At 34.9% G+C, this 22951-nt stretch overlaps 13 non-coding genes and 2 pseudogenes across 13 annotated transcripts; all 15 read left to right on the top strand.

The window, feature by feature from the left end:
• The first annotated feature begins 126 nt into the window (after nucleotides 1-126).
• On the top strand, nucleotides 127-198 carry LOC114905358. The gene has a single exon (XR_003796195.1). It is a non-coding gene; the product is annotated as a small nucleolar RNA SNORD113/SNORD114 family (small nucleolar RNA).
• Nucleotides 199-1038: 840 nt separating this feature from the next.
• Nucleotides 1039-1113, top strand: LOC114905373. The gene has a single exon (XR_003796206.1). It is a non-coding gene; the product is annotated as a small nucleolar RNA SNORD113/SNORD114 family (small nucleolar RNA).
• A 2466-nt stretch (nucleotides 1114-3579) lies between these two features.
• On the top strand, nucleotides 3580-3651 carry LOC114905352. The gene has a single exon (XR_003796191.1). It is a non-coding gene; the product is annotated as a small nucleolar RNA SNORD113/SNORD114 family (small nucleolar RNA).
• Nucleotides 3652-4779: 1128 nt separating this feature from the next.
• Nucleotides 4780-4851, top strand: LOC114905379. Its single transcript, XR_003796210.1, has one exon. It is a non-coding gene; the product is annotated as a small nucleolar RNA SNORD113/SNORD114 family (small nucleolar RNA).
• An 846-nt stretch (nucleotides 4852-5697) lies between these two features.
• Nucleotides 5698-5774, top strand: LOC114905365 (annotated as a pseudogene).
• A 490-nt stretch (nucleotides 5775-6264) lies between these two features.
• On the top strand, nucleotides 6265-6337 carry LOC114905395. The gene has a single exon (XR_003796224.1). It is a non-coding gene; the product is annotated as a small nucleolar RNA SNORD113/SNORD114 family (small nucleolar RNA).
• Nucleotides 6338-11116: 4779 nt separating this feature from the next.
• On the top strand, nucleotides 11117-11189 carry LOC114905360. Its single transcript, XR_003796197.1, has one exon. It is a non-coding gene; the product is annotated as a small nucleolar RNA SNORD113/SNORD114 family (small nucleolar RNA).
• Nucleotides 11190-13487: 2298 nt separating this feature from the next.
• Nucleotides 13488-13563, top strand: LOC114905372 (annotated as a pseudogene).
• A 1025-nt stretch (nucleotides 13564-14588) lies between these two features.
• Nucleotides 14589-14657, top strand: LOC114905359. The gene has a single exon (XR_003796196.1). It is a non-coding gene; the product is annotated as a small nucleolar RNA SNORD113/SNORD114 family (small nucleolar RNA).
• Nucleotides 14658-15424: 767 nt separating this feature from the next.
• LOC114905383 lies at nucleotides 15425-15496 on the top strand. The gene has a single exon (XR_003796214.1). It is a non-coding gene; the product is annotated as a small nucleolar RNA SNORD113/SNORD114 family (small nucleolar RNA).
• Nucleotides 15497-16389: 893 nt separating this feature from the next.
• LOC114905394 lies at nucleotides 16390-16462 on the top strand. The gene has a single exon (XR_003796223.1). It is a non-coding gene; the product is annotated as a small nucleolar RNA SNORD113/SNORD114 family (small nucleolar RNA).
• A 918-nt stretch (nucleotides 16463-17380) lies between these two features.
• Nucleotides 17381-17452, top strand: LOC114905339. The gene has a single exon (XR_003796179.1). It is a non-coding gene; the product is annotated as a small nucleolar RNA SNORD113/SNORD114 family (small nucleolar RNA).
• A 526-nt stretch (nucleotides 17453-17978) lies between these two features.
• Nucleotides 17979-18053, top strand: LOC114905367. Its single transcript, XR_003796201.1, has one exon. It is a non-coding gene; the product is annotated as a small nucleolar RNA SNORD113/SNORD114 family (small nucleolar RNA).
• Nucleotides 18054-20017: 1964 nt separating this feature from the next.
• On the top strand, nucleotides 20018-20163 carry LOC114905423. Its single transcript, XR_003796249.1, has one exon. It is a non-coding gene; the product is annotated as a small nucleolar RNA SNORA79 (small nucleolar RNA).
• A 1081-nt stretch (nucleotides 20164-21244) lies between these two features.
• Nucleotides 21245-21318, top strand: LOC114905403. The gene has a single exon (XR_003796230.1). It is a non-coding gene; the product is annotated as a small nucleolar RNA SNORD113/SNORD114 family (small nucleolar RNA).
• Nucleotides 21319-22951: the final 1633 nt, after the last annotated feature.

Genomic DNA, 22951 nt, shown 5'->3' on the forward strand with positions numbered 1-22951 from the left:
ATATATTAGATATTTCTAAGCTCTTTGGTGGTTCCGATGAATAACCATTTTAAAAATTATAATTACTGAATTATGAATTGACCAATAAATAGTGTGGAAAGGAATGAATAAAAAGAGATACAGTACTGGATTAATGATGACTACTGGCAGTGTGTGAGTCATATACGATGAGTGTGTGTCTGGAACTCTGAGGCCCAATAAAATTAATCTAGTCCGTTTTCATTATTTGAAGGTATTCTATAGACAGATGTCAGGAATATACCGAGATCTTGATTTGTTCCTTATGTGCATGCATTTTCATCTATTATTGTAATTGGATAAATGAGAGAATCTATAAATAATTATATAAATCAGTAAAGATGAATGCGTGAAGCATTGGCCATTATATAAATATGTGAATGGTATATGACTGTTAACTGTTTTCTAAGGGAATAAAAGTCTTACATAATGTTCATAATCTGGTCAAGGGTCAAACTTGTTCATTTTCTTAAGAGAAATGAATATTCACACCAAATTAATGATTGCCTAAGGATTGATTAAATGGAAGATAAAAGCAATCAATGATCAGTGGAGAGAATGTCTCAACCATTTTTGTCATCTGTTCTTCCCTCTTCTCCTCAGAAGCAACACAGTGGACCTGATTTAAGGACCTTTCCTTGATTGACAGCCTTAGGATAGGATCTGTGTTTTAGGATCCCAGAGATCTATGTGAGTAATAAGCAAATTCTTTCCTTGGTTTGAATGTTTTGTTAAGGGTCTTCATTGTGTTAACAAAAATAATTAAAAATATTCCAGAAAGTCCAATGTGTCCTTGTAACAAATATGTGATTAATAGAATCACAATGATTAAAGCATTTATGAAAAGTTGTATAATTGATAACAAAGATACATTGATTTGAGAATGACTCAAGATACATATCAGGAATAACAAGGACTTCTTGGTGTTTTGTGAATCATATTGTTTTAAAGTTGTAATTAGTGAATTAACGAATTAACCAATAAATGATATAGAATGAATGAAGAGAAAGTCATCTTTTCTGGATCGATGATGATAAGTGCCAGCGCGTGAGTCATCGATGACGAATAATACGTGTCTGGACCTCTCAGGTCCAATACACAAGAAATGTGGTCTATCTCTTCATGCGTTTTCACTGGCTATGCTAATTGAGCCAATGAAAGCATCAGTAAACAAATCTGCTGGTCCATGGAGAGAAAGTCTCAATCTCGGTCATCACCTTCTCTGTTTGGTACTTTTCAGAATAGAAGCTCAAGGTGAGTTCAGCCTCCATGTTGATCAAGGTTCTCCTTTTCAGGTTGCTATGGGACAGAGACCCAGGTGAGCTATAGCCAGGGTTCCTGTCTTGGTTTGGGGAGTTGGTTTAAGTGTTTTCATTGTGTTCTTTGAAAGTAGTAAATATAATCAAAAAGTTAACTATGGCCCAATGATAAATATCATATAAGACCTTATGTTGATCAATTGATAATATATAACATTCATATTTATTAATGAATGATATAATCTATGTTGGTATTAGAGACAAGTCAGGGATATCCAATGGCTAGTTCTTTGGTTTTTGTTACTCAAATATTTATTTTATTATTATAAGTGAAGTAATCATTTAATTGATACAAATATATAAATAAATGAACTAAACATGGGCCCAAATGAATCAATGATGATTAACACATGACCGTGGATGATGAAAAATAAGGGTCTGGAACGCTGAGGCCCAACACAGTCCATACTCTTTTTCTTTGTTTATTTCATCCTATGCACAGATGTTAAGAAGTTCAGGTGCTTAGATCGAGTTTAAAAATTAGTAATACAGCAATGAGAGCACCATTAAAAATATGTAGATAATAGATGAAGAAGAACAGTAAATTATTGTCTAATTAGGAATATATATAATGAGGCAAGAAATATTAATAAAAATTGCCAACATTGATGTCCATTATGAAATGGATGGCTCAAGGGTATCACCTCTCTGGCCAAGTATCAAATAGACTTGAACTATTCAGAGTTGATTTTATTGTTCTGAGTCAATCTCAAGTTTGAAGTTGTTCTTTCTGTTAAGAGGAAACAATGTCTGCATTATAAAAAAGTTATAAATTCCTAAATGACTGGGTAAATGAAATGTAGAATGCAAGAGTCAATGGCAATAAATTTGTTTTTTTTTCTCATTGGCTGTACTTCATATTGTTCAAAATGGACACATTCATGCTGATGGAGCGTTATTCCATGGTGATGCACCTTAATGATTGCATCTCTGTGTTAGAAGCACAGAGACCAATGTGAGTGATAGTCAAATTTCTTGTCTTGGTTTCAGTGATTTTTTTTTCCCTCTGTGTGTGTATACAGTGTACTATTTGAAAGTTCCATATAGGATAACAGAGGGACAATGCAGCTCAGTGATACAGAAGTTTATGAAACATTAATTGATTAATGCATAGATGAGTAACAGCATAAAATTTAAAAAGAGGTACATTGCTGTGAGAATGATCTATTTATAGATAGAAATATCATGACTCTTCTTGGGATTTGTGAATAATAGGGTTTTAAAATTATTATGAGTGACTTACTGAATTAGTCAATAAACAAATAGAAATGAACATAAAAGAGACTCAATCATGGGCCAACGATGATGATTGTGATGGGAGAGTCCTGAACGATGAAAACATGGTTGAAACTGAGGTCCAACCCAGATCAAAAGTATTCTATTCCCTGTTTGAAATTATTTCTATAGAGAGATGTCAGGAATATAAAGAAATCATATTCTTATATTGATTTCATAGACTTAGATTTGTTGTTGTTAATGGATCTGTGATGGAACCATTAAGCAAGTATAAATAAACCTATAAGGAAAAGGAGGGTGAAACATTGTCCAAACTGGAACTTTGTGACAAAAGTTACTGTTAACAAACATTGAAAACACTGATGCCCATTAAATAAATGGCTGAGGGTCACCTATTTGACCCAGTTTGGATAGAAATGCATACGTAAGAGTCAGTTTACTTGTTCTGCCTCAGACTAAAGACTGAGCTTTCTCTTTTAACAAAATAGAAAGTATTGAAAGAAAAAATAATAACTACCTAAATACTGAGTAAATGAAATTTGGAAAATAAGGATCAATGGCAATTAGGTCTGAATATTTTTACCATCTCCTGTGTTCTGTACTCCTCAGAATGAAGGCAGTAGAGATGATTTAGCATCCTTCATGGGCATGAGCTCTGTGCTTGCCTCTGAACAGTAGGAGGATGGAGATTAACGTGAGTAATAGTCGAAGTTCTTTTCTCAGTTTGTTTTTTTATTAAAGTAATTCAGTGTATGATTAAGAAATGTGGACTATAAGCAAAGAAGGCGGCTGCATCTCAGTGTTGAGTATTGGTAAAAGAATCATTATATTGATTAATGAATATACGGAAAACTGAGAGTGTTAATGAGAGATGTATTAAAGTAAGAATATTCTATATACATCAAAGCTCTTCTTGTTTTTCTAATTGTACTGATAAAATTATTAGTGAATTTGTGATTTACACAATAAAGAAATAGAAATATATTTAGAAAAAAAGGGACAATATGGGATCGATGATGACTACCGGTGGCGTATGAGTCGTGTACGATGAATACGTGTCTGGAGCTCTGAGGTCCGATGCAAATGGATTCTAGTCCATTTTCCTGTTTGCAGTGACCTTATAGGCAGTGGTTAGGAATACACAAAGATGTTTGTTTTGGTTATTATGACCAGGCATTTTTTCTATTTTTATAACTGAATCAATGAAATAGTGAATATACAGATGTGTAAAATTTAAAAAATGAATGTGAAGCCTTTTCCAATTATAAAAATATGTGCTTAGGCAAAAATTACTATCGTATATTAATACATTAATATTTTTTGAGGGGCTTCCCTGGCGGTCCAGTGGTTAAGAATTCGTCTTCCAATGCAGTGGGTGCGGTTTAGATCCCTGGTCGGGGAGCTAAGATCCCACATGCCTCGTGGCCAAAAAAAAACAAAACATAAAACAGAAGCGATATTGGAACAAATTCAGTAAAGACTTTAAAAATGGTCCACATCCAAAAAAACCCCCATAATTCTTTTTAAAAAAATTTATTGAAAAGACTGATAACCATGGGGAAAGAAGTGGTATATCACCTCTTTGGCTAGGGGCGATATAGAAAGTGACAGGTATTGGTTACTGACTGAGTCAGTTACAACTTTGACATTTGATTTATTAAGGGAAAAAGAAACAACTATTACCATAATTTAGTCAATGCCTCAATTACTGTGCAAATGAATAGTGTGATATTTGGATCAATGGAGAGCGTATCTCAGTATTTTTATCACCGTGTCTGCTTGTTATTCTTCAGGATGGATGTTCCTGCTATTTCAGCTTCTGCTGTGCTCACTTGTCACACCGCCCCTGTGTCAGGAAGGAAACTAAGGTGAGCAATGGGCAAGGTTGTTGTCTTGGACTGGTGGTGCGTTTGAGGGTACTCATGGTGTTATTAAAAAGTATTACATTAATCAAAAACTTACTCATAGTTCAATGATAAATATAAGAAATATTCTTTTGAATAATTGATAATGGATAGGTTTGAGGTTGAAAATTGGAAGAGATGGGCCCTTAGTGGGAAATGATTCTGTAAACTGAGGTTAGGGGTATTGAAGAGTCTTATTCTTGGAATATTTAGTGAACCATATATTATTTTTATTATTACCAATTAATTAATGATTTAATCAATACAAATATGGAAATGATGGAAGAAAAGAGACTCAGTGATGGACCAATGATGACGATCGTGACGGGAAGAGTCCTGAACGATGAAAACATGTCTGAAACTCTGAGGTCCAGCCCAGACCATAAGTAGTCTCTTCCTTCTGGTGAAATTGTCTCTATAGAGAGATGACAGGAATATAAATAGATCATATCTTTGTATGGATTTCACAGACTTAGATTTGTTATTATTAATGGATCTCTGATAGAACCATTAAACAAATACAAATAAACATAAGGAAAAGTAGGGTGAAGCACTGTCCAAATATGAACGTATTTGGTTTAGCAAAAGACAGTGTTAGTAAACACTGAAAACACTGCTGCCCATTAAATAAGTGGCTGAAGGTCATCTCTTTGACCAAGCTTAGATGAAATGCATCAGTAAAGACAGTTTAATTGTTCTGCCTAAGACTATAGATTAAGCTTTCTCTTTTAACAAGATAAAAAATATAGACAGAAAGAAAAAGTAATAAATACCTAAATACTGAGTAAACGAAATGCAGAAAACAAGGATCAGTGGCAATTAGGTCTCAATATTTTTATCATCTTCTGTGCTGTGTACTCCTCAGAATGAAGGCAGCAGAGATGATTTAGCATCGTCCGTGCACAGGAGCTCTGAGTAACAGTTGACGTTCTCTGTTTTTTTATTAAAGTAATTTACGGTATTATTAAGAAATGTGGAATATAAGTAAAGAAGGCAGCCACATCTCAGTGCTGAGTATGAATATATGAACCATTCTATTGATTAATGTATATATGGAAAACAATGTGTTATCGAGGAAGATATGTTACAGTAACAATACTTCTGTGTACACCAAGGCTCTTCTTGTTTTATTTTTTGAATTGTACTGCTGAAATTATTAGTGGATTTTTGATTTAAGCAATAAAGATATAGAAATGTATGTAGAAAAATAGGACCAATATTGGATCGATGATGATTTCTGGTCATCATCAATATGAGTCATATACGATGAATACATGTCTCGAACTCTGAGGTCCAATATTGAATTAAGCTAGTCCATTCTCAACTTGAGAAGGCATCCTATAGACAGATGTCAGGAAGAGCATCCCATTTTATTATCATCTCCTCTGCTTTATATTCCTCAGAACGGACGCACTGGAGCTGATTGAAGCATCTTGCGTGGTCATGAGCTCTCTGGTTTCATCTGTGCTGTAGGAGTATGAAGACCATGTGAGTAATAGTCAATGTTTTAGTTTCAGTGGTTTGTTTAAGGTTATTCATGTATTATTCAAAATATGAAATATAATCAAAGAAGGAAAAATGCCATGTTAGTATCAGAGTGACATGAAATGTTATGTTGATTAATCTATAAATGTATCCTTGAGGTCAGTTTTTGAAACAGAGTTAGTCTCTGGAAAAGATTTTAGAGATAGATATTGACAATATTTTAGTTTTTTATTTCTGTGTATTTAGCAATGAATTTATCAATAAACAGATGTTTATGAGAATGAAAAGAGAGAGGGCTTTCATGGGCCAGTGATGATGAATGGCAGCAGATGAGTCTGGATAATGAGTAATATATGTCTAGATACTGAGGTCCAACAAAATACCTAGTGTATTTCTTGTATTTCATGTTAAGATATACCCAGTATATGTATTTGGTTCATAGATTTAGATTTATTATTATTAATGGATTAATTATAGAACCATTAAATAAATATAAATAACAGGTAAAGAAAAAAGGGTGAACTTTGTCTAAGTATAAACATGTGGTGAGACAAGAAATACTATTAATAAAATTGAAAACACTGGAACTCAGGAATAAATGGGTCAAGAGCATCGCTTTGACTAAGGATCATATCAATACAGATAATTAAGAGTCAATTATATTGTTGTGGGTTTGTCTCAAGTTTGCTGTTGTTCATTTTGTTAAGATAAAAATATCTCCACTGTGTATTCCATGCAAATGGAAACCAAAAGAAAGCTGGAGTAGCAGTTCTCATATCAGACAAAACAGACTTTAAAATAAAGATTATTACAAGAGACAAAGAAGGACACTACACAACGATCAAGGGATCAATCCAAGAAGAAGATATAACAATTGTAAATATTTATGCACCCAACATAGGAGCACCTCAATACATAAGGCAAATACTAACAGCCATAAAAGGGCAAATCAACAGTAACACATTCATAGTAGGGGGCTTTAACACCCCACTTTCACCAATGGACAGATCATCCAAAATGAAAATAAATAAGGAAACACAAGCTTTAAATGATACATTAAACAAGATGGACTTAATTGATATTTATAGGACATTCCATCCAAAAACAACAGAATACGCATTTTTCTCAAGTACTCATGGAACATTCTCCAGGATAGATCATATCCTGGGTCACAAATCAAGCCTTGGTAAATTTAAGAAAATTGAAATTGTATCAAGTATCGTTTCCGACCACAATGCTATGAGACTGGATATCAATTACAGGAAGAGATCTGTAAAAAATACAAACACATGGAAGCTAAACAATACACTACTTAATAACGAAGTGATCACTGAAGAAATCAAAAAATACCTAGAAACAAATGACAATGGAGACACGATGACCCAAAACCTGTGGGATGCAGCAAAAGCAGTTCTAAGAGGGAAGTTTATAGCAATACAATCCTACCTTAAGAAACAGGAAACAACTCGAATAAACAACCTAACCTTACACCTAAAGCAATTAGAGGAAGAAGAACAAAAAAACCCCAAAGTTAGCAGAAGGAAAGAAATCATAAAGATCAGATCAGAAATAAATGAAAAAGAAATGAAGGAAATGATAGCAAAGATCAATAAAACTAAGAGCTGGTTCTTTGAGAAGATAAACAAAATTGATAAACCATTAGCCAGACTCATCAAGAAAAAAAGGGAGAAGACTCAAATCAATAGAATTAGAAATGAAAAAGGAGAAGTAACAACTGACACTGCAGAAATACAAAAGATCATGAGAGATTACTACAAGCAACTCTATGCCAATAAAATGGACAACCATGAAGAAATGGACAAATTCTTAGAAATGCACAACCTGCCAAGACTGAATCAGGAAGAAATAGAAAATATGAACAGACCAATCACAAGCACTGAAATTGAAACTGTGATTAAAAATCTTCCAACAAACAAAAGCCCAGGACCAGATGGCCTCACAGGCTAATTCTTTCAAGCATTTAGAGAAGAGCTGACACCTATCCTTCTCAAACTCTTACAAGATACAGCAGAGGGAGGAACATTCCCAAACCCATTGTACGAGGCCACCATCACCCTGATACCAAAACCAGACAAGGATGTCACAAAGAAAGAAAACTACAGGCCAATATCACTGATGAACATAGATGCAAAAATCCTCAAGAAAATACTAGCAAACAGAATCCAACAGCACATTAAAAGGATCATACACCATGATCAAGTGGGGTTTATTCCAGGAATGCAAGGATGTTTCAATATATGCAAATCAATCAATATGATACACCATATTAACAAACTGAAGGAGAAAAACCATATGATCATCTCAATAGATGCAGAGAAAGCTTTCGACAAAATTCAACACCGATTTATGATAAAAACCCTCCAGAAAGTAGGCATAGAGGGAACTTTCCTCAACATAATGAAGACCATCTATGACAAACCCACAGCCAACATCATCCTCAATGGTGAAAAACTGAAAGCATTTCCACTAAGATCAGGAACAAGACAAGGTTGCCCACTCTCACCACTCTTATCCAACATAGTTTTGGAAGTTTTAGCCAAAGCAATCAGAGAAGAAAAGGAAATAAAAGGAATCCAAATCGGAAAAGAAGAAGTAAAGCTGTCACTGTTTGCAGATGACATGATACTATACATAGAGAATCCTAAAGATGCTACCAGAAAACTACTAGAGCTAATGAATGAATTTGGTAAAGTAGCCGGATACAAAATTAATGCACAGAAATCTCTGGCATTCCTATGCACTAATGATGAAACATCTGAAAGTGAAATAAACCCACGCACATATGGTCATCTTATCTTTGATAAAGGAGGCAGGAATGTACAGTGGAGAAAGGACAGCCTCTTCAATAAGTGGTGCTGGGAAAAGTGGACAGGTACATGTAAAAGTATGAGATTAGATCACTCCCTAACACTGTACACAAAAATAAGCTCAAAATGGATTAAAGACCTAAATGTAAAGCCAGAAACTATCAAACTCTTAGAAGAAAACATAGAATACTCTAGGACATAAATCACAGCAAGATCCTTTTTGACCCACCTCCTAGAGAAATGGAAAAAAAAACAAAAATAAACAAATGGGACCTAATGAAACTTCAAAGCTTTTGCACAGCAAAGGAAATGATAAACAAGACCAAAAGACAACCCTCAGAATGGGAGAAAATATTTGCAAATGAAGCAACTGACAAAGGATTAATCTCCAAAATTTACAAGCAGCTCATGCAGCTCAATAACAAAAAAACCAACAACCCAATCCAAAAATGGGCAAAATACCTAAATAGACATTTCTCCAAAGAAGATATACAGACTGCCAACAAACACATGAAAGAATGCTCAACATCATTAATCATTAGAGAAATGCAAATCAAAACTACAATAAGATAGCATCCCACACCAGTCAGGATGGCCATCATCAAAAAATGTAGAAACAATAAATGCTGGAGACGGTGTGGAGAAAAGGGGACACTCTTGCACTGCTGTTGGGAATGTGAATTGGTTCAGCCACTATGGAGAACAGTATGGAGGTTCCTTAAAAAACTAAAAATAGAACTACCATATGACCCAGCAATCCCACTACTGGGCATATGCCCTCAGAAAACCATAATTCAAAAAGAGTCATGTACCAAAATGTTCACTGCAGCTCTAGTTACAATAGCCAGGAGATGGAAACAACCTAAGTGTCCGTCATCGGATGAATGGATAAATAAGATGTGGCACATATATACAATGGAATATTACTCAGCCATCAAAACAAACAAAATTGAGCTATTTGTAGTGAGGTGGATGGACCTAGAGTCCGTCATACAGAGTGAAGTAAGTCAGAAAGAGAAAAACAAATACCGTATGCTAACACTTATGGAATTTAAGAAAAAATAATGTCATGAAGAACCTAGGGGTAAGACGGGAATAAAGACACAGACCTTCTAGAGAATGGACTTGAGGATATGGGGAGGGGGAAGGGTAAGCTGTGACAAAGTGAGAGAGAGGCATGGACATATATACACTACCAAATGTAAAATAGATAGCTAGTGGGAAGCAGCCGCATAGCACATGGAGATCAGCTCGGTGCTTTGTGACCACCTAGAGGGTTGGGATAGGGAGGGTGGGAGGGAGGGAGACGCAAGAGGGAGGAGATATGTATATGTATAACTGATTCACTTTGTTATACAGCAGAAACTAACACACCACTGTAAAGCAATTATGCTCCAATAAAGATGTAAAAAAAAAAAATGCTGAGTAGCCAGGGACCACCGGGAGGTGGGAGAAATGGGAGATGTTAGTCAAAGGGTACACATTTCCATTACACAATGAATAATATCTAGGGATGTAATGCACACCTTCGTGGCTATGGTTAATAATACTCTATTGTGTTCTTGGAATTTGCAAATAGAGTAAGTCTTAAGTGTTGTCATCACACAGAAAGTCAACTACGTGAGGTGATGGATGTGTTCATTAACTTGATTTTAGTGATCGTTTCACAATCTGTATGTGTGTTAAATAATGTTGAATAGCTTTAAACATCATTTTGTACAACCTAGACATGAACAATTTTTATTTGTCCACCTTAGCTCAATAAAGCCGTAAATTTAAAAAACAAAACAAACAAACAAATATCTCCACTGTGAATAATTTATAAATACCTAAATGCATGAGTAAATGAAATATGGATATCAAGGATCAATGGGGATTATACTTAAACTTTTTTTTATCATCGACTGCTTTGTACTTTGCAGAATGGAAACACTTGAGCTGATTTAAGCAGCGTACCGTGATGGTGACCTCTGTGATTGCATCTCTGGGTTAGGAGAACAGACACCAATGTGAGTAATAGTCAAAGTCTTGTATGGATTTCAGTGATTCCTTTCAGGGTATTTAGTGTGTTATCGAATAGTACCATATATAATAAGAATGGCCAGCTGCAGCCCAGTGATAAATACTGAATTAATATGTAACATAAAAACAAAGGATATAAACAAAGATATACTGATGTGTAAATAATTCTATTACATATACAGAATAGAGATTTCAGGGCTTTTCTGGCTTTTTGCGAATAATTGGGTTTTAAAATTATTATTCGTGAATTAATGAATTAGTCAATAAACACTGTAGAAATGAATGAAGAAAATAGGTACAACATTGGATCCATGATGACTGTTCGGTGCGTTATGAGTCGTGTATGATGAATACGTGTCTGGAACTCTGAGGTCCAATGCAAATGGATTCTGGCCCATTGCCCCTATTTCAGGTGATCCTATAGACACATGTCAGGAGTATACAAGAATCTTGTTTTATGTTCATTCATTTTCTTTTTATTTTTATAATGGGATCAATCAAATAATAAATAGATAAATAAAGATGAAGGTGGTGGAACTTTCTCCAGTTATAGAAATATGTGGTTATGCAAGAAATACTATCAACATATATTAAAAAACAAATGTATGTTAGGAAACATACGGTACAAGGGGGTTATTCTTTGACTAAGGATGATATAGTTATTGATAAGTCAAATTTTCATGTTCTCTGTCATTGTCAAGATCGATATTGTTCGTTTACTTAGGAGAAAATAAAATACAAATTATCCCAATTCACTACCTACCTAAATGACTGACTAAATGAAATGTGGAATTCAAGGACTAATGAAAATATCTGTTACTCTTTTTTTATCTTCTACTTTGTCTTGTACTCCTTAGAATCGTTGCAATGGGCTGACTTAAGTGTTCCACCGATGTCACGAATCCTGTGGTTGCATCTATGTGTTAAGAGCTTGGAGAGCAAAGTGAGTAATAGTCAAAATTATTTTCTCGGTTTTGTGGTTTTGTTTTTTATAAGATTTTCCCTGCATTCTTAAAACCTGTGAGGGACTTCCCTGGTGGTCCAGTGGTTAAGACCTCACCTTCTGTTGCAGGGGGTGTGGGTTCGATCCCTGGTCAGGGAGCTGAGATCCCACATGCCGCGGGGCCAAAAAACCAAAACATAAAACAGAACCAATATTGTAACAAATTCAATAAGGACTTTTAAAATGGTCCACATCAAAAAATCTTTAAAAAAAATGTGAAATATAATTGATGATTGTCGACCATGGCTAAACAGTAAAAGTAGGGTTAATATGAAGCATTGATAAATTTATATAGGATTCATATTAATGAATCTATATAGGAAACTTTGAGGTCAATTAATGACAGTTTCTGTGGGAAGTAATTCTATAGATAAATGCAAGAGCCAAGGACCTTGTTTGTTTTAAGTTTTTGTGACCGTGAAGCATTTATTTTATTATTATTAGTGAATTGATGAATTAATCAATAAAAAGTGTTGACGTGAATGAAGGCAATGAGGACCAAGTCTGCATAAACAATGATGACTTGTGGTACGAGTCTTTGATGAGGAACACTACGGGTCTGGAGTTCTGAGGCCCAACACAAAACAAATCTAACATTCTCCCCTCTTTTTTTTTTTTTTTTTTTTTTTTTTTTTTTTTTTTTTGCGGTACGCGGGCCTCTCACTGTCGTGGCCTCTCCCGTTTCGGAGCACAGGCTCCGGACGCGCAGGCTCAGCGGCCATGGCTCACGGGCCCAGCCGCTCCGTGGCATGTGGGATCTTCCTGGACCGGCGCACGAACCCGTGTCCCCTGCATCGGCAGGCGGACTCTCAACCACTGCGCCACCAGGGAAGCCCTCTCCCCTCTTTTGAAGTGATCCTGTAGGGAGATGCCAGGCATATATGAGGATCATGTTCTTAGTGTACAGAAATACCTAAAAGTATTATTATTAAGAAATCAATGGCAAGATAAGTAAATAAATAGGTAAGTAAATAAATACGAAGAGCGGAAACACTGTTCATTGTTAAAAAGTATTATGAAGAAATCTGATGATGTAAATTGGGATGGAAAATAAAACGATCAAGTGTATATGTCTTTGAGTGAGAATAATAGTGATAATTGTCATTTACTGATTCAGTTACAACTTTGACATTTGATTTCTTAAGAGCAAAATAAATAAATCTTACCATAAATTAATAAATGCCTAAATGACTATGCAGATGAGTTGTGGAAACTTTAAATCAGTGGAGAGAAAGTCTCAACATTTTTATCATCTTGTCTGCTTCCTCCTCTTCAGAACAGATGCTGGAGGTGACTTCAGCTCCTGTTGTCATCAAGATTGTCTGCTGCTTCCTTGTGTGGAAAGAGACCAAGGTGAGTAATGGTCCACGCTGTTGTCTTGGATTGGGTCATGTGTTTAAGGGTATTTACAATATTATTAAAAAGTATTAAATTCATTAAAAAATTCCTAATGATAAATAGGATATGAAACATTATGTTGATTAATCAATCATGTGCAGGATTGAGGTCTATTAATGAAAAAGATATAGTCTGTGTGGAAAATGATTCTGTAAACCAGTGTTAGGAATCTTGTCCTAGAGTTTCTGTGAACCATGTATTATTTTCATTCTTATCAATGAATTCATAATTTAATCAGTACAAACATACAAATGAAGAGAAACAGACCAAATCATGGACCAGTGATGATGTCTGATGGCATAGGAGTCATGGACGAGGAAACAATTTGTGTCTGAAACTCGGAGGTCCAACACAGAACAAAATTAACCTGTTCCTCTGTTGAAATTGTTTCTATAAAGAGATGTGAGACATATACAAAGATCATATTCTTGTATTCATTTCATAACTTAGATTTGTTACTATTATGGAATTACTATAGAATCATTAGACAAATATAAATACATACACTAAAAAACAATAGGGTGAAGCATTGTCCAATTATGAATGTATGTTGCGTGGCAAAAGATATTAATAAAATTGAAAACATTGATACCTATTCAGAAAAGGTGATTAAGTCTCATTTTTTTAATTGTCTGCTCCGTGTTGTACTTCTCAGTACAGATGCCCTCGAGCTGCTTTCAGCATCTTCCACCCTCATGAGCTCTACGGTTGCCTGTATATACTGGGAAGACAGAGATTAATGTGAGTAATAGTGAGGTTACTCTCTTGGTTTCAGTGTTGTTTTTTTTTTAAGTGATTCATTTAAAAGTGCAAAATAAGGGGCTTCCTTGGTGGCTCAGTGGTTGAGAATCTGCCTGCTAATGCAGGGGACACGGGTTCGAGCCCTGGTCTGGGAAGATCCCACAGGCCGCGGAGCAACTAGGCCCGTGAGCCACAACTACTGAGCCTGCACGTCTGGAGCCTGTGCTCTGCAACAAGAGAGGTCGCGATAGTGAGAGGCCCGTGCACCGCGATGAAGAGTGGCCCCCGCTTGCCACGACTAGAGAAAGCCCTTGCACAGAAATGAAGACCCAACACAGCCAAAAATAAATAAATTAATTAATTAATTTTAAAAAAAGTGCAAAATAGATTTAGAGAATGCAACTCTATCTCAGTGATAAATATGGGATAAAGTTATCATATCAATGTATATATGAAAAACTGAGGATAATTAGTGAGAGATATACTGTTGTGAGAATAACTCCATATATAGATTCGGGACACAAAAAGTATTCTTGGGTTTTTGTGAATCATAACATTTAAAAATGATTATTAATGAGGTAATGATTTAATCAATAAACCTATAGAAATTAATGAAAAAAAGGAGGGGCAATATTGGATCAGTGATGACCACTGATGGCGTATGAGTCATATATGATGAATGTGTGTCTGGAACATGGTCCAACCTGAAAAAAATCTAGTTCATTATCTCTGTTTGAATTGACCCTTTAAACTAATGGCAGGAATGTATGAGGAAAAATAATATTATAATTTGGAATGGACGGTAAACGTACCTTGTGTATTTTGCCAAGTGTGTTTTGTCTTTGACAAAAGGATGATAACAGAACCTTGTAAGCAAGAGTCAGTTATTGTTGAGTCAGTTTCCAGTTTGACAATTTGATTTATTAAGGAGAAATATGTTAACCTATTTTAATAAATACTTCAACAACTATGTAAATGAACGGTGTAGTCTATAGATCAATGGATAGATTGTCTTATTTTTTTTATCATCTACTCCTCTTTTTGCTCCTCAGAATGGACCCACTCGAGCTTATTTAAAGGTTCTTCCAAAGTCACAAGCTGTATGGTTGCATCTTTGTATTAGGAGTGTGGAGAACAGCATAATAGTCAAAGTTCTTGACTTGGTTTGAGTGTTTTTTTTAAAACAACTATTCACTGTATTATTAGAAAGTATTGAATATAATCAAAGAAAGCCAACCATACTGATGCTTACTATCGGATTAATATGAAGCATTACATTGATTAATCCATAAATGGAACATTGAGTTCAGTTAATTGAAAGAGATGATTGAAATGAATGAGTCTATAGGTGGATGTTATGAGATATTCAAGAACGTTATTCTTGTCTTTTTTTTGGTGATTTACATGTATTTCCTTACTAGTGAATTAGTAAACAAATATTGGTGACATAAAGAGAAAGTTGGCCAATCATGGTCTAATGGTGATGACTAGTGTATGAGTCATACACGATGAATTCTACGTGTCCAGAAGTCTGAGGATCAACACAAAGGGACTCTGTCTATTCATCATATTTTAAGCGACTGTAGATAGATTTCAGGATTATACAGTGATCTTTTTCTTGGTCTTTGTGCTCATGAATTTAAAAAATATAATTATAAGAGAATCAATGGCAGAATAAATTAACAAATGTGTAAATGAATAAAGATGAAGAGGGGTGAAGCATTGTTAATTAATAAAATATTTAGTCAGCAAAATGAATATTAATATATACCGGAATAGGTAATAAAATGGACCAAATATATTATGTCTTGAACTAAATAAGCATGATATTGACAGTGATAAGTAGTAGCCAGTTATTGCCCTGAGTCAGTTGCATGTTTGATATTTATTGTATTGAAAGAAAAATAAAAATTGCCGTGAATTAATAAACACTTAAATGACTATGTACACGGAGGATGGAAATTGTGGATAAATGGAGAGAAGAGAATATCTCAACTTTTTTTACATTATGTCTGCTTGCTACTCTTCAGAATGGATGCCCTGAGCTGATCTTAGGTTCTTTCGTGATCAAGATTATGTTGCCTCTGTGTCAGGAAAGAGAACAAATGAGTAGTAGTAGTCAGAGATCTTATTTTGGTTTCAGTAATTTGTTTGAGTATTCCTGGCATTATTAAAAAGTACGAAATATAATGAAAAATTATCCATAATAGATAATAAGAGATGTCATAGGAACCATCGTGTTGACTGATCAATGTTGAAGTCACTTAATGAAAAAATATAGTGTATATGGGAAAAGATTCTGTAGACAGACTTCAGGAATATTTAAGGATCTTGTTCGTGTGTTTTCTTAAATAATTTGATTTTTGTTAAAATCCATGAATGAATTATTTAATTGATACCAATGTAAAACAAATGAAGAAAACGAGGGTCTAATGTGGACCGTTAATGATGTCTGGGGCATGTGGGTCATGGATGATGAATAGTATGTGTGTGGAACTCGGGGTCAACCTGAGATCTAGTCTATTCCCTCTGAGATGATCCTATAGACAGATGTCAGCAATACACAAATATCGTGTTCTTATTTAGATTCATAGATTTAGAATTGCTATTACTAATGAATCAATGATAGTACCATTAAGCAAATATAAATAAATAGATAAAGAAGAGGAGGGTGAAGCATTTTTCAACATGAGCATGTGTGGTGACACAAAAAATATTGCTCATAAAATTTTCATGTTAATATTAAAACGTTGTTCCTTAAGAAATAAGTGATTAAAGAATGTTACCTCTTTGGTTTAGGATCATCTGGACACTGTTTTGTAAGAATCAGTTTTTTGATCTGGATCAGTTCCAAGTTTAAGGTTAGTCCTTTTTTGTTAAGGAAAAATGTATATTTATGCAAAATTAATAAGTACCTCAATGAGTAACTGAAATGCAGAAATCAAGGATCAATGGAGATGAGGTCTGAGTTTTTTTGATTTCTTTGTCCTGCTTTGTACTCTTCAGACTGAATGCACTTGAGCTGATTTAAGCATCTTCCATTGTCAGGAGCTTTCTGGTTACATCTGTGTTAGGAGCATGAAGACCATGTGAGTAATAGTCAGAGTTCTTGTCTTGGTTTGGTTGGTTTGTTTAAGAGTATTCAAAATATTATTAAAAAGTGTGAAAAATAATCAAAGATGGTCAACTCTAGACTAGCAATAAATATGAGATTGATATGATGCATTGTATTGTTTATTGAATGTTTGTAAAACTGAGGATATAGTGAAATATATATTGATGTGAGAATTATTCTGTGTACAGATTGTGTATGTAAAAACTCTTCTTGGGTTTTTGTGAATCATAGTGATTTAAAATTATTATTAGTGAATTAGTGATCTGATCAATAAACACATAGAAATGAACGAAGAAAAAGAGGGGCAATACTGGATCGATGATGACTACTGGTGGCGTGTGAGTCGTACATGATGAATACGTGTCTGGAACTCTGAGGTCCAACTGGAAAGAATTACCATAAACTAATAAATATTAAATGACTGAGTCCATGAAAGGTGGAACGCAAACAATCAATACATAGAAGGTCTCAAACTTTACTTTTTGTTCTTTTTTCTACTCCTCAGAATGGTCACTCCTGCACTGATTTTAGCGTTCTACTGTGGCCTCAAACTCAGTTGTCTTAGGAACATGGAGACCAGTGTGAGTAATAGTCAAAGTTCTTGTCTTGGTTTGGGTGGTTTATGGTGGTCAATGCATTATTAAGAAATAGGAAATATAATCAGAGAAGGGCAACCATAGTCCAATAATGGACATGGAAACATGTTGAGGCATCCATGTATGAAACACTGAGGTCAATTCAAGAAACAGATCTAGTGTCTAGGAAATGATTTTATAGATCTACATTAGGGATATCAAGGTTCTTATTTTGGGTTTTTTCTGATTCATGTATGTTTCTTTATCTGTAAGTCGTAACTTAATAAATAAAATCAAGAGGCAAAGTATAAATGAAGGCAAAAGATTCCGTGCTTGGACCTTTGCTAACAACTGGTGATGTCTGAGTCAAGGATGTTGAGTAATATGTGTCGGGACATCTGAGGTCCACCACAAGAAGAATCTAGTCTATGTCTGTACTGGAAATGATCTTGCAGACAGTTGTTTCGAATATTCAGCTATCCTGTTTTTGCGCTTTTGTGGGTCAGGGATAATGATTATATTAGTATAAGTGAATTAATGCATGGAGGTTTAAAAAATAGGAATAAGTGAATAAAAACATGGCCAGTCCTGGACCCACTATCGCAGATGTGATGAAACAGGTATCAGCACTAATCTATTTTTGAGGAGCTGGGATTCATGTTCCTTATCTCTCAGAATGCAGCGCATACAGACAGATGCATGAATTGTCAATGTCCTCATTCTGGGATGTCTTTGGTCTACGGGTTGTTTGTTTTATTACTAATTCGGAAACATGTTTATAAAATTAAATAAAAGATTGAGTGCTATTTAAATTAAAGAAGGCCAGTGATAAAAGTTTGTTAGGCAGCATGAGCTACTGTGCCCACTGAATTCCATTGCAGAGTTACAGTCTGTTATCAGCTTGCTAGTGGGCAGCAAACTGTGCAGGCATTACTATTATTCATGCTATCGCATTGGGCGTGTGCAATTTTATCTTTACAGTGAATAAATGGATAAGTTAGTAACAATCACTAGCTCAGAGGGACGAAGTGTGGGCCAGTAATGAGCGTGTCTTGAAATAATTATGATTTAACCAGTTCCATTCAGTTGATGTCCCTCTTAGGGCAGACATTCTGGCTCTTGCTAGTTTGGGTAAGAAGAACATTGATATATACAGTAGCATTTCTGTTCAGGGTTTTGGAGGTTTTAAACGTTGTTCCATTTCTTTAAAAAGAATGACTAGTTTCCGAACTAATTTATGAATAAATAAATAAATAAAGTAGGATTGAGTATTGTTCATTGGTATGAAATTACCTTGGAACAAGGGCTGAGATGAATCTAATTCTGCACAAGTAAGGCTCAGAGATTCAGGTGGTTGTATGTATGTGTGGAGCATAGAGACGGATGCCTCACAGATGCTCCTGTCCTTGATTCAGGTACTGGATTCAAAGGTATCCCTTTTTTATGTAAACTTTATCATTGAATTAATTAAATTAAAAGAGGGGTTACCTTTTTGCCAGTTGTAGCAAGTAACATGGCCCAAAGTTTTAAGGTTAATCTCAACCTGCTCACCCTGCATCCATTAGCGTATTAGAGCAAAGTCAAGATCTAGGCTGTTTCATTCTTTTCAACATTTGCTTTCTACTCCCCAGAATGTCTTCTCATGGTTAAACGTCATGGCTGGGGAGTCTCTGGGTAAGAAGCCTATAGGCCTGTATACGTGGTACACAAAGTTCTCATCCTTGGGTGGGTAGTTTGCTCATGGGTGTTCGCTGTATTACAAAAAATGGATAAATGCCTATACATGTACACAAAATTTTACAAGACCAGAGATGAGAATGAATTACACATCAAGGATTAGTATGTAACCAGTCAGTATAACTGTTGAACTATATATTTTTAAATATCATCCTAGGACACTGAGGTTCATTAATAAACAAACAAATCAGAGGTGTTACCTGTTTGGGATGAAGGTCATTTAGACAGAGAATAGTCATAGTCAATGTTCTTGGTCTAGGTCAGTGGTGAGTTCTAGTTTATGTAATTAAGAGAAACAGAAATAAATAATGAAATGAATTAATACCTAAATAGCAAGTCAATCAAGTGGAAAACACGAATCAGTGGAGAGAATTTTGCATATTTGCCTTTTTGGCCAAAAGATATTCTGTCATATTTTATTTAACATTTTTAAAGTTATAAAAGAATCCGTATTCATTCCCCCCCCCCTTCTTTGTGCTATTTGCTTTGTGCTTCACAGAATGGACATGAGTGGATAATCATTTTGTAATTATCAAGACCTTCATGGTTCAATGTGAGTAATGGTCAAGTTCTTGTCTTTGTTGGGATAACTTATTTAGAATATTCAGTGTATGATTTAAAAGTATGGAATACATTTGATGGCTGTTCCTCTCACTACTTTACATCTTGGGTGGTGGGATTTTAGTCCATCATATAGCAAGCTGGTCTGTTTTCACTCAGAGCACCATGCGGATGGATTGTCTGTCCGATAGTGACTCCTGATTTTTGCAGATCGAACAATTGAAAAAAAGAAGGTATGGAATATAATCAAAGAAGGCCACATAAGGACCAATGACAAGATTGTGTCGTAAACCAAGGTTCGTGAAGAATCTGACTCAGCACAACAGACCCCTTTTAAAAAATGAAGTTCTACAAACGTATGAACACCAAGGGGGGTAAGGGGGTTGTGGGATGAATTGGGAGATTGGGATTGCCATATATACACTAATATGTGTAAAACAGATAACTCATGAGAACCTGCTGTGTAGCACAGGGAATTCTACCTCACTTCGCTGTATGGTAGAAACTAACACAACACTGTAAAAGAGCTATACCCCAATTTAAAAAAAAAACGAAGTTCTGACTTCTTAGCTCTGTGGGTAAGGGACCTAGAGTCTCTTGTCTGCAGCACTCATAGTTCTTCTTATATTGGGTGGTTCATTTACAGGTGCTTATTGTGTTACTAAAATGAATAACTGAATACATTAATTAATAAAATGGAGGTCCATTCATGAAGCAGAGATAAGAATGTGGCATAAATCATTGTTTACAATTAATTGTTGTCATGGTTACCTCATGTTCACTAAATTAAAACCCCAATCCAGGCCTTTTCATTTGTCAGCATCTTACATTCCACAGGATGGATGAACTATCACTAATTAAATTATTCTCCAATCATGAAGATCTTTGCTAATCCCTCCGGGGGAGGACCATATCTTGCCATGTAAGTAATGAAGTTCTTGGTTTGGGTGGTTAGCTCATGGGTTTCCGTTATATCATTAAAAAAGAATAAATGTAATTAAAATTAGGTGCCATGCATAGACCTACAATGCGAATGTGTTATGAGCCAAAGTTTATGATTAATGCAATTTAGCACAAATGAAGTATAAGAAAAAAACTTAACTTTTCCCATTCATTTCAGAACTGAAATGTCCCATTTTATGTTTGTCCCATTGATTATTTAAACATCCCCCTCTTGACAAAGATCTAGGCTGTTACTCATTTAGGAAGTCAGTACTCTAGTTGTGGAGTAGGACAACAGTTTCATGGTTGTTCATTGTAACATCTAAAAATTGTTCAAATTAAATGCAGAAGGGCCACACCTGGACCAGTGATGTGAATGGAATGCATCTGAATAAAAATTATGATCAATCATTTTTTGAACCACTGAGGTCCATGGCAAAAAGAGAACTAGTGTTTGACTTTTTTGGGAATGATCTCAGGAAAGTTTGAGAATCTAGTTCATAGATATTGCTTTTATACTATTAGTGAATAAATGAATGGATCAATAAACAAATACATTCAAAAGAAAAGAAAGAGAGGTCAAAACATGGACCAATTTTTAGGATGTGTTATAAAATAAGGAATATAATTACTTCAGTTCTGAAATATGTTGGCCCAATAAGAAAACATATACATAAAGTTGTTACCACTTTGTGTAGGAAGCAGCTAGAAAGAGGTATTTAATAATCAATATTCAGCTTTTAGTCTGAAGTGGGTTACTAGATGTTTGATTCATGAAGGAAACAAAATTAGGATTAAACAAATGGTTAACTAAATGAAAGAGTGCAAAATAGGAACCAGTGATCAGTGCCTGTTATTCTTTTTTCCATCTGCTTTGTGCCCCAGAATGTCCACACCTTGGTTGTTTTAGTCATTATTTAATGATGAAGATCTTGACTGTTACCTATGTGGCCAAGGAGAGTATAGATCAGGGTAAGTAAGAGATTAAGTTTTTATTCTTGGTTTGGTCATTTTGTTTATGGATGATGACTATATTCTTTAAAAAGAATAGATGGCTTCATGTAACTATAGAACAAATCAAAGAAGATTATGCAGGGACCAGTGATAAGACTTTGTCTGACAAGGATCGTGGTTAATTCATTTTGCAAAACCAAAAAAAAAAAAAAAAAGATTTCTGTTAAAAAATAGATTTAGACTGCTACCTCTTGCAGTAAGAAGAGCATAGATGAATTCTAGGCTTAGTCAAAGATCTTGTTCTTGGGTTGGTTGTGTTTTCCTTGGGTAATAAATAATTGAGCAAATTAAAGATAAATATGCTAGTAAAATCACAATGGCCACTCATGACCAATGATGTGATTATTCATGAAACAAGGATTTGTTTAACTCAAGTCAGCTATTGTACCACTGTGTTAAAGGAGTATATAGGGAGACGTAATAGTCAAAGTTTACCCTCTTGTTTGGAAGTGGATTCTTTGCTGTTGACTTTACTTTTGAAAATGAGTACCTGACTAAATTAATAAATAAGAGAAAATCCATATATAAAGAAAATGAAAATGACCAAGAGTACTTCAATGATAACATTTTATGAAACAAGAATTATGAGTGGCCCAACTTTACTTCTCTGATATCCATGTAACCGAAAAGACTTAATCTGTTAACCTCTGTTTATAAGGGGGACATAGGTATTAAAATATTTGTTGTTTTGTTGTATTTTAGTGGGTTCTTGGGTGTTCTGCCTCATCATTATTATTGTTTAGCAAATCAATCTATGACAAAGTAAGTTAGAAGAGGGCCAGTGATGGAAATGTGTTTTGAAACAAGGGTTATCATTATTACGGTTCTGCACCACTGACATTTATAAAAATAAAACACTTTTTAAAAGGTTTGTTTTAATAGTATGTAGTGTGCAGTTCATGTTGTACTGAACTAATTTGGATATTTTTGCATGCTGCTTACCTGGATTTTTTTTTTTTTTTACCCTATCTCAGGAACAAATACTAATGACCTGATTGGGGGTGATGGCAGGAGGTCCCTGTACCCCATATTTTAAAATTTTCTGGCACTTGG

The sequence above is a fragment of the Monodon monoceros genome, unplaced genomic scaffold (genome assembly GCF_005190385.1).
Source record: "Monodon monoceros isolate NGI ecotype Baffin Bay Population unplaced genomic scaffold, NGI_Narwhal_1 Super_Scaffold_21, whole genome shotgun sequence".
Classification (NCBI taxonomy): Eukaryota; Metazoa; Chordata; class Mammalia; order Artiodactyla; family Monodontidae; genus Monodon; species Monodon monoceros.